Source organism: Herpailurus yagouaroundi, unplaced genomic scaffold (genome assembly GCF_014898765.1).
Source record: "Herpailurus yagouaroundi ecotype Mexico unplaced genomic scaffold, PumYag 29, whole genome shotgun sequence".
NCBI classification, from domain to species: Eukaryota; Metazoa; Chordata; class Mammalia; order Carnivora; family Felidae; genus Herpailurus; species Herpailurus yagouaroundi.
The window spans coordinates 122,054,214-122,066,311 of NW_024412377.1; the positions used below are offsets into that span (position 1 = coordinate 122,054,214).

The 12,098-nt window shown below is 47.7% G+C and overlaps 1 long non-coding RNA gene across 1 annotated transcript in view; it reads right to left on the minus strand.

Annotated features, from left to right (window-relative positions):
- The window catches only part of LOC121016436 (uncharacterized), a 127,376-nt gene that overhangs the window by 56,506 nt on the left and 58,772 nt on the right, over positions 1-12,098 (minus strand). The window lies entirely within an intron of this gene.

Below are 12,098 nucleotides of genomic sequence, written 5' to 3' on the forward strand. Positions count from 1 at the left end.
CCGTGCCTCTCTTCCCAGAATGGCTGCCTTCCCACCCCACCCGCCGCCTCCCTCTTTGGCACTGACCCTAGAGGACCTCCATTGAAGGACCATGACAAGCCAAAGGAGTGAGCGTGAAGGGGAGGCTGGGAATCCAGCCCCCCACCCTCCCTGGGGCTCACCCAGCAGGCAGGAGGGCGGTGTCGGGGAGCCGGACCCAGCACTCCCGCCTCGCTCCACCGGCAAAGCCCCAGGCGAGCCACTGCTGGAGAGCTGCCCCTGGTCCACTCGGCTTCGTTACATGAAAATAAAACACCAGCCTGTTCAGGGTCTGCCCGGCACATTACTGGGAGGAAGCTATAAAAGCTGCCAACATGGGTTACCTCAAGCATTTTCCTTCTCAAATACGCCGGGAGTGAGGCACGGCCTTTCCTCTTCTCCCCCGCCTCCCATCTTTTCGGAAAAGACTTTCTGTGTCCCGACTGTGTTTATTGACGTCCTGGCCTCTTGGCCGTTCCAGCTGTGCAACAGCGATTCTCCCTCCTCGCCGGTCAAAGTGGCCCCTGTTCCGACCCACTGCCCATAACGTGCGCTTCCAGACCACACGGCCCACTGGCTTCTCAAAGTCTGGCTCAGAAACCAAATAAAAAGCTTTTCATTTACACTCCAGTTTATGTGCAGCAGCTCAAAAGCCTTATTTCCATGTCTTACACAGTTCCCACCTGAATAAATTCGTTCTAAGTGCCACTTTTCCATTTGTGGATTATGAAGCCGAGAGGAGGTCTGAGGGTACCCCACAGACCCTATGCGATGCTACAGGCAGGCGGGGCTCAAGGTGACTCCTGTGGGACCACGAAGCCAAAGTGATGCCAGGACCCTCAGGAGTGCACACCACATCCCGGGGAAGAGTGGTCACAGCGGCCACCCCTCACGAAGCCACGGAACGCAGCCAACCCCCAGGCTTTATCAGAGCAGAAAGCATGGCCCTTCCGGTCCTGGCTTCCAATCCCAGCTCAGTAGACCCTAAGTGCGTATCTTCTGGGGGTAAAATTGCGACAACACCTCAGGAGGGGCTGATGGAACAGGATGATGAAATATAAGGTGCTTACCATGGTAACTGGTGCACAGAAACCCGGGTAGATAGCAGCAGCATCACTAAAATTCACTTTTAAATTTTTATTTGTTTTATTTTATTTTAGACAGAGAGAGAGAGCAAGCAGGGGAGAGGAGCAGAGGGTCAGAGAGAGAGAATCTTAAGCAGGCTCAGGGCCCAGCACAGAGCCCAGTATGGCACTCGATCCCATGCCCCTGGGATCATGACCTGAGCCAAAATCAAAAGTCAGATAGATGCTCAACTGACTGAGCCACCCAGGCACCCCTCAAATTCATTTTTTTAATTTTTTTTAATTTTTAAACGTTTATTTATTATTGAGAGAGAGACAGAGCATGGGCATGAGCATGGGAGGGGCAGAGAGAGGAGGAGACAGAGAATCTGAAACAGGTTCCAGGCTCTGAGCTGCCAGCACAGAGCCCAACGTGGAGCTCGAACCCACAAACCACGAGATCATGACCTGAGCCGAAGTCACTACACTCAACAGACTCAGCCACCCAGGCACCCCTCAAATTCATTTTGAAATGTGTGAGGCACATATTCCATGCTAGGGGCTAGGTGAAACAAGACAGACGCGGTTCCTGGCCTAATGAGCTCAGGGTGTGGGGAAAAAACAACCATCCCTACCCCAGGTGACTACTGCCAAAGTGGCTGTGCGCGCACAAGATGCACACAGGGAAGGGAGGAGCTAAATCCTCCCTGAGATCTGGAAATAATGACTGGTTCAAATGGTGAGAAGGCCAATGTCATCTGGTAGCTTCCACCCTGACCTCATTTCCCAGCCCTTCCCCCACTCCCATGGGCCTTCCTGCTGTAGCCAGGTCAGCTCCACCCCGGGCCTTTCCCGGGAATGCACCCCCCAACATTCTCATGATTGGAGCCCTTGCTTCACTACGGTTTGGGCTTACAGGTCACTTTCCTGCTCACCCCCAAAAGACCCCTCCGTCCCATTCCATTGCTGTACGGTTCCCCGGTATTGCATTCAAATCTATGCGCTTACAAGTTTCTTGTCTGTCCTCCCCCAACAGAATATGACCCCTGTGAGTGTGTGGACTTTTTGTTTGTTGGCTTATCACTTGACCTCTGAACCTAAAATGGTGCCAGAGTCAACAAATTATTAATGAGCCACACACAGAGAGAAGGTAGGCATTCCTCACATGTAAAGCTTGAGTCTAAGAGCATTACATCCATTAGCATTGAATCCTTACCACATCCTTATGAGGCAGGTGCTGAGATTGTGTCAGCCAATGGTTTATGGAGGTGGCAAGCACACTTCTCTAGGGGGAAGGGTCTAAAAACACAGGACCACTGTAGGGCAAGCTAATATGAAAGGTTCAAGTGGAGACCTCCAGGGACACAGGCAATCCCTCCTTCCCCAAGAGAACTCTGGACCCTGCCCATGTCTGCCAGGCTAGGTTCCTACAGGAGGTCCCATTAGGCTCAAATGAACCCCTATTCTAGTCTCTTCTTTTGGACCGTCACTAGGAAGGCCAGAATTGGACCACTCTGGAATATCGTATCCAGCCTGTCTTCTCCTTGTCCTGCCAATCTTTAATGGTTATATTTCTTTCTTTTTAATGTTTGTTTATTTTGAGAGAGAGGGAGAACGAGAGAGAGAGAGAGAGAGAGAGAGAGAATGAGTGGGGGAAGGGCAGAGAGAGGGGGAGAGAAAGAGAGAGGTCCCAAACAGGCTCCGCGTTGTTAGCACAGAGCCCGACACTACGCAGGGCTCAATCTCACAAATCTCAAGATCATGACCTGAGCTGAAATCAACAGTCAGACACTTAACTGAATGAGCCACCCAGGTGCCTCTCAATGGTTATCTTTCTGATAAACAGCTCCCAATGACACACCCCGGGACTGACAATTCTGCCCAAGTTTACTCCTATGTCTGAGACTTGCCCTCCAGAGTCTGCCCTTCCCAAAAACCAACAAGGGGATCAACTGAATGAGAAAGAGGCCAGTAACCCCCATATACACCACAGCAGCCACTATTGATTGAATGCTCATCACACCCCAGGGCCTATGCCAAGCTTTTGCAGACCTTCTCTCATGATATCCTCATACTCTCTCTTGGCATAGTTAATAGCACCTTCATTTTACAGAGGAGGAAACAAAGATCACAGAGGTTAAATGAATTCCCTTGCTCACACAGCTAAGTAGTAGCATTGCCAGGATTTGAACCCCAGTCTGTCTGACTTCAAAGCCCATGCCATTACCCACTGTATCCCTGTGCCTCAGCACTGCCCACGAGCATTCCCCCCTAGTGTGGGTCTGCCTCCTTGGTCACCAAGGGTGCCCAACAGGGCAGAGAGCATGGGCTCTGGGCCAGTCAGACCTGGGCTCAAATCCTTGCCTTGCCACTTCCTGTGTGTTTGAGCCGGTGGTTACCTTCTCTAAGCTTGCATCTCATCTGCACAGTAGGATGAAGGATACCTACCTGAGATGTGAGGAGTGCCAAAATACACACCCATCTGGTGCACAATGAAACCTGCACAGCCGGTGAGAGGTGTCTCTGGAGAAGCCTCCATTGGCCACAGTCAGCCTTGCCCTTCTCCCAGCTGGGTCTGCCTCGTGGGCACTGAAGTCTAGGTGGGAGGCTCCCTCTCTGCCTCATAGAAGAGCCCTCCCCTGCCGAGAGGGCACAATGCACCACTCCTACCAGCACCAATAAGTGCCAAACCCATTTAAGTACATGAACTCTGGTCTCTACTTGCCCATCAGTATCACCTGTGCACAAACTACATGATTTATTAAACCAATTTGCTCACCATCTCACAGCTGGTGCAGGGATTTGAAGCCAGGCCTGCGTGACACCAGGCTACCTTCCATGGTGACATTCCAACAAACCCACCCAGTGACCAGGGCTAGATGCTGTAGAAATTGTACGTTTCAATAGGAAACTATAGCACAGCCTTGTGGGTATCAAATTCTGGTCTGGTTCATTGTCCTTGAGCTATTTTTCACCTCTTCGTAAATTAGTTTTTACTGTGTTACCCACCTGTCCAACTGGACTTCAGCCTGCCATGTTGCACATTTTCTCACTCCTTACCCAGCTCTCAATTCTTATTGTTTCCATTTTTTCTCCCGCTCTCCTGACCTGGCTTCACTGAGAACTACAACCTGACTGATCAGTTCCTTATTATCAGTTCCCCCACCAAGATCTAAAGAAACTCTGCAGGCTGAAGCTGGAAGGCTGGACAAAAACATCAAAGGACCCCTCACCATTGCAGAGCATGAGTCCCCGTCATTTAAACATCTGACAGTTTGCACCATCCAGCAAATGTCCTCTGCTACCAAGTCCAACAGATGGTTCTGCTGGTACTCAATCAACAAAAGGCAACCAAACAAGAAACGCACTTAGATCGTTCTGAAGAAAGAAAAGGGTCTCTTCTGTCCTTGAACACAGGAGGGACTGACAAAGATGCTCTCCTTGATCGAACTTGAGTCAGGCTTCTCTGAGCCCTCTTCTCCACCAGGCCTTGACTTTGCCTCCATCCTTCTGGGCCTGCACAGCCCAGTCTTGGCCAGAACCTGCTGCATCAGTTTAGAGAGACTCCCCTAACTTTGATGTGTAAGTCCCCCTACCCTGGATCTCTCCTTTTATCCATTCTCCATTCCGCGAGCCTCTCATTCTGCTCTTTGGTGATAAGTCCGCCCTTGTCCTTGCTGTATTCCAAGCTGAGCCCCGTTTCTCTCCTGCTGTAATACCCTGAATAAAATCTGCCTCATTTTAACAAGCGTCAGAATAATTTTCTTTAACAATATACTAAGGCTTGCTTCAAGGAGGGTTTCCCCTTTGTGAAAACTCTCCATTCACATCCCAGTCAAATACCACCCCCAGATCTCCCCAAAGAGCCACCGCGCTCTCTTCCCGACGGCAAGAAAACCTATGGCAAGAATTGCACTGGTTTCCCTGTCACCACCCTAGGGATCTCTGCTTCTCATAGGCTGGCTGCCAGCCCCCTACCGGGTCCCACCACCCCCCCCCCCACCCGGGCTGCCAGCCCCCACCTTCACGACAGTCCATTCACACCGAGAACACAGCTATGAAAATAAAGAAATGCATTTCCCATCTGGAAACGCCTCAGAGCTAAGTATTATGTAGGATGTGATGGTGTTCGTCTACCAGCAAAAGAGGGAGGGTAAGAGCAACACTGAGACCCGAGGAGACTGCTAGGAGAGAGCCAGTGCGTCAGCAAGAGCTAAATTTAGCAACCGAAGCCTCTAACTTCACTCTTGCAGGAAAAAGAGCAGCAGGAGAAAATCGTATGAACATATTTATATGAAAGAACCTCTGAGAGGTGGAGAGAATCCACATCCTCAGCGACCTGCTGCTGCTTCGCAGGAGGAGTGTGCAGAAGGAGCTCTCCTGGGGAGGCTCGCCCCAGGTCAGAGGAAGGGCTCCACAGCCCTCTCCCAGGGAACTAAAATCCCCTGGCGGAAGGTCCCTTTGGACTCAGTCACTGCACTGTACAAAGGAAGCTGCAGATTGAGAAATTCAAATGTTAATTGCTGGGGGCAAAGGGAACAGGTGGATTCTAAAAAACTGGAAGTTCTGGAAAAACCTGAAACAGCTTTCAAATGGATTTTGCTTTCTAGTAGAGCGGCTTGTATAAAACCAGCTTGGAGGCACCAGATGCCTACAAGGAGGATTTAGAAGCCTGGGAGAGAAGACACAGAAAGCCCAGGGCATGCAAACTGGAGCTGCGGCACATAGCCAGCTTTGGGGGGTTGAGCCAGTTCCCCCTCTCTGGCTGAAAACAGAACTGTCTGTGAAACAAAGGTAATGGCCAGGCTGTGCTCTAGGACATCTTAACATCCTGAGATACATTATACTTCTAGATTTATACTGTATACAAAAGGGGGTAGGCAGCATCAGATTTCCAACCACCCCCACCCCAGCCAATCAAGCATTCTACCTTGACCTCAATAAAAGATCTATTATTAAAACATTTCCCCACAGTCTTAAAAACATATCAGTACCCACAAAGGGCTAATATTTTTACTATAAACAGAATCCCTATAAATCAGTAAACACACACACACACAGCTATTATTTCTATGGAAAAAAAAAAGAAGTTCAGCCTTATTGTAACCAGAAAAAAGGCACATTAAAATAAAATTGAGGGGTCCGCCTGGGTAGCTCAGTCGGTTGAGCATCCAACTTCAGCTCAGGTCATGATTTCATGGTTTGTGACTTAAAGTCCCGCCTTGGCCTCTGTGCTGTTAGGGCAGAGCCTGCTTCAGATCCTCTGTCCCTGTCTCTCTCTGCCACTCCCCTGCCTGTGCCCTGCGTGTGCGTGCATGCACTCTCCCTCTCACACACACAAAAATAAATAAACATTTGAAAAAAATAAAATAAAACAGAAAAAGCTTTTCCCACATATCAACTGGCAAGTTCCTAAAAATTCAGCAATATCCAGCAAGGGCCAGATATTGAGAATTCTGAATCTCCATGCACCACCTAACTTAACAGGGGTAACCTGGCCAGATAGAGACAAAAATTCTTATGTGGACATCCCATTTGACTTCTAAGCCCATTCCACTTCTAAAGCTCTGTCCTACAAGATTATTTAAAGATGTGCACAAAGATATCTGTAAGGATTTAACCACAATATTGCTTTATAATCCTAAAAAATTACAAACAGTCTTCTATCCAATAAAAGGAATACATCTAAATGTGCAATATAACAATTAAAAATCAGGCTGTAAAAAGAGATGTAAAAATATATAGGAAAATGCTTCTATCATACATTAAGTGAAAAAACGCAGATTCTAAATCTATATACAGAGTAAAGTCAAATTTTATTTATAGGCCATCTCTCATATATTTAAAATACACACAAGGGTACTAAAATCAATACTGGAAAGAGACAAAAATCCTACCAGTGTTATCTCTGGAAGTATCATGATCACAGGTGGTTTTGTTTCCTTATGTGTACTTTTCTGTATTTCAAAATTCTTAAACACATGATTACTTTGTATTCAGAAAAACTCTACATTATTTTTAAAAAGAAAGACATTTTTGAAAAGGGGGGTCTTTCCTTCTTTCCAGTTCATGAAAGGCACTTAACAACTCTAGCCAGAAGCCTGCCCCAGGCCCTGCGCCCAGGCTAGCATTCAGAAATTTCCTTCCACACTGCCATCTTTGACCCCTAACCAAGTTTCAGTCCCTAGGCCCTACTTTTATGCTTCCTCTCCTCCTTTTACCCAACATGATCTGTCATCTGCCATTCATGCAAAGGTCAGATCAAAGCCCAAGTCCACAAGAGACACTGAGTGATTCTCAAGCCCCTGTCTAGCCCAGCCTTTTACCTTTGAGCAAATGAAGCTATAGATGGTTGATCGTTTTCATGAAAGTGTCGCCAAAGGAGGCTGTCCCCTCTGATGAGGGTCTCACAAGCCCTGGGGTGAGCAAGCCATCAGTAATGAGGTGTACAAAGTTGAAGTCAAGAGCCTGGAGCTGGCTTACAGTCCTGGGCTCCCCTAACCCCTCTGCCTGCTGACTCCAGGCCCTCCTCAGCCAGCCAGGGAACCCCAACTGGGAGGGAACGACATCCTAGCATCCCCAGCCCCATTTATCCAGGGGGATGCCTGCCACTCACCCTTCAATCTCCCTCGTTCATCCCCATCTCAGCCCTCTGTACTTGTGCTTCCATAATAAAAAGGTTCGGAGAAAATAGAACTTCCTCTCACAACTCATTAATTCAGTTAAAGTGGTCTAATCTCCTATCACTGCATAGGTCAAGAACTTCTCATTTTCAACCAGAATACTGTGAGTCAGAACTTGCTCAGCTGTGATTGATAGAAGCCACCAAAGTTGGCCTGACTTAAGTGGGGGAAAATGGAATTCATTAGCTTATGTCACTGGGGAGTCCCAGGTAGATATTTAGCTTCAGGCACGGCTAGATTCAGGGGCTCAAATACCAGCGCCCGATCTGTTCTATTTTCTCCATTTGGTGAACAAGATACCCACTAAAAGCCTCACACTCACATCCTACCAATCCCCACAAAAATAGACCATCTTCCTCCAGAGTTCTGGCAGCACAGTGCCAGACAGGACTCAAATTGCTCAGATCACATAACCAACCACTCCTAGGGACACAAGGGCAAAGGTCAGCCCCACCCAACTACACAGGAAAAGGTGTTCTCTTCCTAGAAGGGAGTGGGAGATCCTGGGAATGAAATCAACAACACATTTCCACCCAAACAAATCTCTCTCTGTCTTGAAGAACAAACCAGTTCCTTGGCACAGGCATTCAATGGCAGCAGTACACATGAGTGACACCAGAGGGCTGGGGTCACTTTGCCACCAGGCAAAATGAATCTCTAGCTAACTCACACAAGAAATGCCCGAAAACTGTAACAAAAATCCATGTTGAGAACAATGTTAAGTTTACTGAGGTATGACTTACATACAGGAGTCACCCGTTGTCGTAAAGAGTTCCATGAATTGTAGTAAATGCACAGAGCTGTGTACCCATCACCACAGTCAAAATATAGAACATTTCCATCACCCCAAACAAGTGCTTTGTGCCAATCCCTCCCCCCATCCCCAGCCACTGGCAACTTCTGACTTGTTTTATGACCTTCTTAGTATGCCTTTTCCAGAATATCATGAAGTTATCCAGTGTGCAGCCTTTTGAGTCTTTTTCACTTACCATAATGTACCTGAGATTCATGTATGTTGGTGCACCTATCAGTTCATTCCTTTGATTGTTGAGCATCATTGATACATACACACCAAGATTTTACTTTTTCTTAAACATTTATTTTTGAGAGACAGAGAGAGACAGAGCATGAGCAGGGGAGGGGCAGAAAGAGAGGGAGACAAAGAATCCGAAGCAGGCTCCAGGCTCTGAGCTGTCGGCACAGAGCCCGATGCAGGGCTCGAACTCACAAACTGCGAGATCATGACCTGAGCCCAAGTCGGAGGCTTAACTGACTGAGCCACCCAGGTGCCCCTACACAAAGATTTTTAAAAATTCACCTATAAAAGCTTGACCTAAAATGCTGATAAGATATAACATTATTTTATGTATTAGTTCAACAAATTTTTAGGCCTAAGAACAGGGGTAGTAAGCAAGATAAAGTCTTTATTCTCATGGTGCTTTTATTTTAATGCAGACACAAAATAAATGTATATCAGGCAGTGAGAAATGACAGAAGTCAAAAGGGAACAGTACAAAAGGTGGAGGTGGAGATGCTTTGTAAAAAAGTGGTCAGGGAAAGTCTCTGGGAGACCCTGAGGGAATAAGGACCATGAGCCTTGAGGTTACCTGCAGGAAGAACATTCCAGGCAGAAGGAATGCCACAGTGGCAGCCAGGGGCTAAACCTGCTTGGAGTGTTTGAGGAGCAGCAAGCTGACCAGAGGCTGCAGTAAGAACAGCCTGGTGGGAGTTGAAAGGGGAGGGAAGACAGAACCTCACAAACCAAGGTAAAGCCTTTGGGTTTCACCCAAGGGACACGGTAAATTATCGAATCTAGGCATCCCGCACCGTCTGCCTTCTCTACACGGACGTGCAGGTGGCAGGGACCTGGGAAGACTGCTGCACAGCCTCATAAGCAACAGCCACCACAAACCCACCAGGTCTCCAGACCAAACAGGTCTCCACACCCACCACCACTGGGTGCTTCACAGAGGAAACCTCCGGGGGCCTGTGACACCACCTCACTGTCATCCTAGGCCTTCCAGCAGGACCAGCCACATAATTTCCCAGTTGCAGTTAAGGTCACCAGACAAAATATAATGGAATCTGAATTTCACATGCACAATGAGTCATTTTCCATGTGTGTCCCAAGTATTACATGGGATATATTTACACCAAAAAAAAAAAAAAAAAAAGAAAGAAAATGAAAATGAGGGGCTCTTCATTAGATAAATTAAGAATTTCAAGGGGGTGTCTGAGTGGCTCAGTTAAGCATCTGACTCTTGATTGCGGCTCAGGTCATGATCTCACAGTTGGTGGGTTCGAGCCCTGCTTCAGTCTCTTGTACTGACAGTGTGGAGCCTGCTTGGGATTCTCTCTCTGCTCCTAAACTAGTCAAATTCTCTCTCTCTTCAACTCTGAAAATAAATAAACTTTAGAAAATAATAATTTCAAGACTGTGGCAGCAGAGCGTTAAACAAAACACAAAACCCCTCTAAACCGGAGACATGTGTGGCTATGCAAGCGGCCCACGGTAGAGCTGCTCCTGCTCCCCAGTCAGTTCTCTTTACAGGCCACGATTCAGAGCTCAGCTTTCCTAACCATCTGACCCACCGCCTCCTCTTTTCTTTCTGCTGCCTTACAAAGCAAAGGAACCATCCAAAAGGAAACTCAAATTCTTGGTGCCACACACTTTCCCACGTGTACATCCTCCTTTGCCTCCTCCACACCTGTTCCAAAGAGAGCCACACCCTTCCCTGGGACAGAGTACCCTCCCCATCTGAGCCCTGGATCCCACCCCCTCCTAACCCCTCTGCAGGACTTTGTGCTATTCATCACCCACCTCTTCTCGGTATCTGTAACTGCGGTCTACCAGAAGTCTATTTCTCACCAGGAATTCAACACGCTCAAGGCTTTCCTGTTTTTTTCTTTTTAAACCTCCTTGGATCCTCCCATAGCTCTATACCTACCACTACCTTCCATCCACATCCCCTCTACCTTCCCACATCCCAGAGTCCTGCCACCTGGCTGCTCTCAGGCTGTGGCCACTCTAGGACCCGCCCCTCACTACAATCCTTCATTACCTTGGCACTCATATCCCGGGCCTTACCTTTCCCTCCTTCAAGCCATCTTTCCTTGGCTTTAGTAACACCAAATTCTCCTGGCTTCTAATGCAGGCAGCAACTTCCCACTTGCTTCTGTGGGCCCCCTTTCTTTACATACTGGGATTCTGAGGCTTGTTCTAGACTTGCTTTTCACGTGTTACGCATTCACCTACAGTGGAATCCACAGGTTGTATATGAAGAAGCCCACATCTGTCTAGCATAGACTTCTATCCTGAGTTTCAGACTCTAAAGTCCATAGGACAGCTCCACTGTATGTCCTTGAACTCAACATGTTCAATATCACACTTAAAAAAAAAAAAAAAAAAAAAAAAAAGGTGGACTCATTCTCCTTCACCACCTTGCCTGGCACCACCTCCTGTTTTCTGTATCTGAATGGCACTCCACCAACCCAGTTCCAAGACAAAAACTCAGGTGTCATTCTTGATTTTCCCTTCTCCTGCACCTGTACATCCTCAAATCTTATCAATTCTGCTTTCTAAATATCTTTTGATTGCATACATTCCCTTCTCCCTCCGCTATTTCAGTTATCACTGTGTCTGCCCTACTGTAATCTTGCAACAACCTCCTGACCCATGCCTGCTTCTCATCTTGCCACCTCCTATCTCCACCCAACAGCCCTGGCTGCATCTGTTCTCCAGCCTTATCCCCCAAAGCCCCCCTTCATGCAACATGCTCACAGTTCTCATAATATCTTTCAATCCTCAGCTATATCATGTCTTCTCCTGCCTCCCTCTGGTCTTGCACCTCTGTGTGGAATGTTTCTTCCAGACCTCTTTACTTCTTCACTCTCCAACAAGACTCATCAGCCATGGGAAGCAGTAGGGAGAATGGTTCAAAACACATCCCAAGTCAGGCTCCCGGAGTTCCAACCACAGTTCCATCCTTTTCCAGGTGTGTGACTTTAACCTTTCTAAACTTCAATTTCCCTTTCAGAAAAAAATGGGAATAATAATTGAGGACATATTGGTTGAATACCCAGCTATCTCCCTTCTTCCTAACAGAAAGCAAGTTCTGTTCAGAGGCCACGCGCTCATTCCAGGGAGTGCATCCTGACCGGTATCAGTAAGCTATGGAAACCCATCTTCCTTTTGCCAGGGATTAATCCTGGACAGTCGAATTTAAGAGAAGGAGAAGGGGCACCTGGGTGGCTCACTCAGAAGAACGTGCGACTCTGGATGTCAAGGTCATGAGCTCGAGCCCCATGTTGGGTGTAGAGCTTACTTACATAA